Consider the following 7,477-nt stretch of genomic DNA (forward strand, 5'->3'; position numbering starts at 1 on the left):
TTGTGAGTAAATTAACTGGTCATATAAAATGCAATTTTCATGGAGTTTTTTCCAGTCATATTCAGCACTTTTCCTGAATTCCCAGAATGTCAGTGGAGATTGTCACAAAAAAGAATTCATGCATCACTTCCCAACTCCAGATGTCCTGTACACCTACTGTTCTTGCTATTTAATCATATACCCAGATGTCTTTTCTTTGTTTTACTTAAGCTTTTTTAATGCAAAACATTTTAAAAGACTACAGACTCTATTTTAATTGAAATTATTTAATGCATAAAGCAAAAGTACTTAGATTATATCTTTCATAACCAATTACTCTTGAATTATTTACTATTCTAATTTGAAAGGGCCAGTGAAAAATGAAATTCCATAGGAAATTGTCAGCAGAATAAATTGCTTATTTAATGACTTTCAGTTACTTTTAATTAGTCACAAAATAAGGAAATTCAAGATGCTGGTAACATGCCATTTATAGTACATGTGTGAGTTGCAAGTATTTCTGCTATATATGAATAATCAGTAGTGAATACTTTACATTTTAAACTTGTAAAATATAATCAGAATGTTTTGTCAGGCTACTTTCTGCATTAATGTTATACAATATATTTGAAGTTTGCTAATTAAATGGGAACACTTCTCAAAAATTAGTGTCATCTTTTACTTTTTACAAAATATGATTTAATGATGAAAATATGACAGAAAAGGCTGAATTCTCATGTTCATGATAAAGACAAGTGTTGTGGAAACACATAAGTAGACACTGACCACAAACGAGACTTAGTTTTTTGCAACACTTGTCAAATGATTCCCATAGCAGACCTTAAATCCATGGGGACACTCTTGGTGTGCTTCCTGACTCTGTCAAATCTGGAATAAAATATTTGTGAACTGCATTCAAATCATAGACAGCAGTTGTGAAAAGGGTGCTTCACAACACAAAAGTTACTACGTACAAGAAAAAAATCAATGAGATTAAAGATAAGAGTGTTTGAATAAAACCCGCAGATAAAGAGAGCACTGCTTTTAGTTTTAGTATAGGATTTGAGGTATTAATAGAAAATTCAAAACAAAAAATTCCATTTCCATGATTGGCTTCTAGATCAGCTTTTTTGAAACTTTTGGTTTCAAGAGCTTTCTTCTCTCAAAGCTATTGAGGTACCAAGGAGCTTCTCTTTATGTGGCCAATATTTACCATACAAGAAATAAATTTGAGAAATTTTAAATGACTTATTTACTAATCAATTTAAAACAATCATGAGCCTATTATAAGTTAACCAAAGATTACTATAATTGGCCTATATGATAAAAAAGATGAGAAAAATGATATGGCCTAGTAGTTTTTTAATGTCTGACTCTTGAGAAGTCAGCTGAAATCTCATGTCCACTTTTGCATTCAAACCACTGTGATATAACATATGATGCAGCATCTGGGAATAGATAGTTATAAGAGAATGAATGAAAAAGCCAAATAATATCATGGTGTTATATGAAAATAAGAGTTTTGTCCTCTCTGACCAACAAAAGGGTTTTAGCACACTTATCAGGCCCCAGAAAACATTATCATATAACCACTGTTGCATAAAGCATACATAACACACAGATGTCTTCAATCCAGAAGAAAGTATTCAACACTTGATAACCTATTTAAGTCCATACAATACATGTTGCAGTAGTTATACCTGATTTTCATGCATGAGATAAAAGCTATACTCACCTGTATCTATTATATCTATTGGCCATATAACCATTTACAACTGATCAAAGATACAACATTGAAAATATTTTAAGTTAAACAATGATGCCAAATACTGAAAATGCTTTAATGATATGATTTTTATTGGAAACGAAGAAGACACTGAATTGAACATTATAATATTAATCTAATTGAAAAGAGGGCATTATGTTTTGAGTTTTGCAAATTTCTACAATAGTTTAAAATACTTCATCTGGATTATAAAGCAAACCCTCTGGTAAACTACATTAGTCCAAAACACTAATCCCTTTGCTTGTTTTTTCTAACACTGCAACATCAATGAACTTCATACTCACTCCTTCATACAATACTGAAGACGAGTTTGTAAAAATAAAACTTTCAGATTTATTCAGCTATGATAAAACAGTAACATAGAGCATTTAGAGTCATACTACTCACAATGTTAAATTCTAATAAACCACAGACATCACAAATACTTTGACTCACATTATTTTCACTACTTTCTGGTTTGCCAAAAAACAAAGAGAATTTGTCATCAGGTTTTAAAAGGGATGAATTAATTCTTCTGTAAGGAATACACCTAGAAAATAGCATGCATTTTTAAATAATTTGTGCTGAAGTCCCGTAGGATAGTCCTTATATTAAAACTGTGCAATAATGTCATGCTCATCTGATCAGAGTAAATGATGTTCTATAAAAATAAATAATTAGAGAATAAAGTGGCAAACACAAGAAAGACAAATGAATTTGCTGACTATATCTGGAATAAATTGATGAGAAAGAACTGAACCAGGGTCGGAAAAAAATATGAAGCATCTTTTTGTGATGGTGTCTGGAGGAAAGTAAATTGTACTCAACTAAGGAAGAGTGAGACATTGGTGAAAGCTCTTCTAGTCAATCAAGGCAAGCAGAAGGCTTCCAAATGGAAAGTCCACCTAAGAGATGAGATCTTGTTCTCCAATCCAAACCAAAACTCACAGTCAGCACCAGTTAGTTTTTAACATTAAGTTTCTCTTCCATGTTATCCAATCTTTAACTATAGGACATTTTCTCTTAGGTTGACATCACAGGGCAATACAGTAAAATACCAAAATGATAAGTGAATTTTTCTTATATAAAGACTAGGTTTACTATTCAATGTACTCATTCCATTGACAATTTTCTAAAGTTGAATTCTAGAATAGACAAAATGACTGGATTGATTATCTTTAAAAGTAAGAAAGCAGGGCAATTAATTCTATGTATAATGTTATACCTTGTTCCTTTTAGTTGATTATTATACTTTATACTCCTCACTGTTATTAAAATTTAAACAAAAGGGTAATTAAATTTTGTACATTTTAATATAACAATATATTATTTGTTGTGATTTAATAACATTAGCCATAATATTATTGTTAAAACACTTGCATATCCTCTTACATAAATAGTGAGTTAAGAAGCTGAAAATTTAAATGTTGACCCCAAAATAGCTCATTGAAATGGGTAACAAAAGACCATGTCAGTAAGTGTCTGGCTACACTGGTTTCTAGATACAATCACAAGTAAGCATCAGGCTTGTGTATTCCAGAAAATTTATGATTATAAAGGGACCAAATTTCAGATAAGCCAATGGACAACAGAATTCTGTTATGATTCTTTTTACTACAGGTTTAACTGTCACCATTACTTTCCTAGGTATGCATTAAAGAAGTCAGAAATTAGGGAATCTGCTACCCTTTCCTCTTTAGAATAAGAGCATCAGGATTGAGAACTGCAGAACCCTGGGCACATAACAACTCCATCCAAACCCTGCACTGAGTGACTTGACCTAACTTTAGCATGGCTTCCAGCAGCCTAAGGCTGTGTCCCTTGGATAACACACACACACACACACACACACACACACACACACACACACACACACACACACACACATTCCACCCATCCTCAGCCTCCCATTAAAATGCCAGCCTGAGAAAGATCAACACTGCCAGAAAAATTTACTATTTGGTCTAGCAGGCTCTTGACCTCCCTTTCTTAGAGCACTTACTACAAAGGGTTTACAAGTGTGAATATGAATCTCTTTCCCTTCAGTAGTATCTCTCAAGGACCTGAGAACCATTCCTTTGAAATTTTAACCATTAAGAAAGACAATGCCCTTGTCTCCCAGGCTCTGTGAGAAGATAGAATCCTAACTTGGATAACTGCCAGTTAGCAGACACAGCTGGCCTACTCACATTCACACTGACTGAAACTTTGTACTTTTTCACTTCTCTGACTCTGATGAGCACTTTACACCCTCTTCCTCATTTCCTCTTTGATAGGCCCTTTTACCTCTTCACAGAGAAGAACGGAACTCTGCTCTTTCCCCTACTTACTGAATAAAATCTGTTTTCACAACTTCAGTGAAAGCCCAGCTGTGTTTATCATTGATAGTATCATAGTGAATGTGTCAGCATAGGTAGAAATAAATTGATAGAAAGGATAGATAGGAAAGAAGGAGAAGAAAGCATGCAAGAATCATTTAGGCTTTATAGTCAAATACCAAGAAAGTGTTCATATCATTTGTAACTCCAGGAGCAAAATATATATCCAGCCTGTGGCAAATAACCTTTGAAGCCAAAATCAGTCAAACAGAGAAATAAAGTGAGAGAAGCTTGTTTATTGCTTATAAGCAGTTGTCTACTTCTGCTTGCTGTGTCTCTCGTCACCTGGCTGCAAAACGACCCCACCAAACCTCCTTAGTCCAGATACACCCTTATTTCCTGCATTCTAATCACCTATTGGTACAGAGATGGACTACTTCTCTCCACCCCTTGGAAATACCTATATATATGGAGATGTCCTAAGGCAAAGTGAGAGATTCTGGAAATATTGCAATTTTACGCACACATTTTTCTCACCACCTAACTAATCTTGGAACCCAAGTCTCTTTATTCATGTATCTCCCACCCACCCCTCTTTCTTTTAACTTCAAAGTCATAATTAAGTTTAATGCTCCTGACTTCCATTCTCTCAACATAAACTGCCCAACAGCCCACAGTGGTCATTCTAGCTGACTTCCTATTATGAAGTGAGAAAATTCCTGGGTTAAAATAATAGGGCCTCTTACTGATTTGGATTTGACAGTTGGAAGCATTGGATTTGTAGTCATATCTGAAATATGAAAATTCATAGCATGTCAGAGAAAAAGGGTATGACTAATTTTCTAAAACTAAACATTTTTAGGACTTTGTGCTATTGGATGAAATCTTACCTAGACAATTTAGATTTCTAGGGTAGATAAAAATTATCAAATTCCCCAAAATAACAGACGAGTGATAGATAATTGGGCTGAAATATCTTCAAATTTCTATTTCATACCACATATAAGTTAAAAGTAGACAGTTCCAACTAAAACAGGTTTTTTATTTTAGTAAGTATTTCTAGTAGCTAAAGAGTTAAATGAAGCAAAAAGAAGTCAAATGGACTATTATCCCAATGTCCATAAAATATGCTAATTCACTCCTTGTAACAATGTCAGTATTAATGGTGGAATAATTTTTTCTTGATTTCTCTATACATATCTTTGTTTTAGACTAGTTATGCAACTGGATATTACAAATGTCAAAATCTACAGAAAACAAAATTTATTAACATTTCAGGATTCATTTCTCTTTGACTATTACATATCTCAAAGGAGTACCATAAGATTACTTTGCAGAAAGGTAGATACAAGCATTCAAAATACAGTTATCTACAAAATATAATATACTGAAATAAAAGACAGATATTAATACTGAATGTATTTCTCTATGCCAATTCCATTAGGAAAGCAGTTGTTTTATTTTTAGACAGTGTCAGTATTATGAATAGATAAGTGTGCACATAATGTGATTTCAAAGGCACCCCAAAGACTCCTATTTGCAATCCACAAAAAAAAGCACTATAAATATATTCACCCTGCTCATCAATGCCTCATAGTCTATGAACAATTTTTGGATAGAATTCTAGACTCATTAAATGTAATTACCTTGAGTGATAACAAAAATTTAAACTGATTAGTCATCATACCTTAATGTAAGTTAATCTGTAAACTCTGCAAGGAGCAGATTTGCATTTGAAACTGTGAAGAATGAAAATAATAATAATCTTTATTTTTAGGATTTTTTTCCTCCAAAACACGTGCTTTCCTTGGGTGAAACTTCTCGAAATTATAAATGCTAATCTCACCTAAATCTAAGACATAGTAAAGATAAGAGAAAGTTGATATCATTTTTAAGATTTAATTTTGCTTACATAAAGAATAATTTTGTGTGTCACATCCATAATAGTCTGTTAAAATTTTAAGTTCTGTCAATTAACATTTGTACACACACCTACAAAGAAGAAAATATTTTTATTTGTGAGGGCATAAAAGTCAGAGATAAAGTTTATCTTAACACTTACATATGTTTGTTTGCCCTTTATGAAAAACCATACAACAATAATCAAAAGAAGTGAGTAAGGGAGAAGGAGAAAGGGAGCACCTCATATAATTGGCAAGAATGAAAAAAATGAATTTGATGCAGTCAATAGTTTTCCATGAATCTGATGGGAAAGTAGCATGAACAATTGTTTTTCATGCCTGTCTTGTGCCCTTAGAGCAACCTTCATCAAATGGCATGTCGTGAATGAAGTCTGCTGCTTGGAGGCAGATTGTAGAGTATGTCTTTATGATAATGAAGTTCTTCTGCCTGGAGAAGATTGATAATGATAAAGGTTTGTCATCACTTCAATTTAAAATGCTGAAATTTTTCCATAAAAAGCACACTGGTTTCAATATTTAACAGTGAAAATAAATATTAGTTTACTATTTTAGCATTAAATGCTGAAAATAGTGCTCTTTCCCTCATGTCTATTTTGAACATTGCAAAACATACAATATTCTGCATACAATTTTGAAGAATATGGACATCAGCATCTAATTATTGCTTGAATTAGAAATAGACAGGTTTATAGTTATCTTCAAATCATATTTCTTACAACTATCATGATTGATTTTTAAATATTTCTGAATTATAAATTTAATAATTTGTAATATCTACATTCTTAAAGGCCTATAATTTCTTATGAAAGAAGATTATGCTACTTGTTATGCTATATCTACTACTAATGAAGTACTCTGAATTAATCTGACATTTTAAAATTAATTCATTTGTAGTTGTTCCTTCTTTGGCTCTAGCAAGCATCAATAACATATATAATATGTTCTTTAATGTGTTCTTCATCTCTGTTTTCTCCACAGTATTTAATGTTTAATAATTTACTTACATGTTGAGTGTTTACTTCCTACCCCAAGGATATAACCTATATAAAAGCAATATATGTTTTATTATTACATTCTCATCACTTACTATGTGACTTATAATCTGTCACATTGACAGAGATTAGTCAATACAGCATTTATCATAGACTTTTTGGAATAAGCACACTTGAGCAAAATAATGACATTAGTATGATAATAGTACCTAACTCAGGTTTTATGATATTCACATATGATATGTGTGTATTAGCTTGTTTAAGCCAAATGTTACCAGTAATTGCTACAGATCTGAGCACATCATCATATAACTTAACAGATAACATCTGTGGGAATATTTTCCTCCACCTTTAAAAAAGACAAGAAACATAAGTTTTCTTTTCTTACCTTTGGCCATAATTGTGTAATAAGAAAGCACTGGAAGAATGGTTTTTGATCTTAAGAGAATGCTTAAGATGTCTCCTTTGGTGAATTAAAAAGGCCAAAATTTCTTTAACAAT

Source organism: Manis pentadactyla, chromosome 5 (assembly GCF_030020395.1).
Source record: "Manis pentadactyla isolate mManPen7 chromosome 5, mManPen7.hap1, whole genome shotgun sequence".
Classification (NCBI taxonomy): domain Eukaryota; kingdom Metazoa; phylum Chordata; class Mammalia; order Pholidota; family Manidae; genus Manis; species Manis pentadactyla.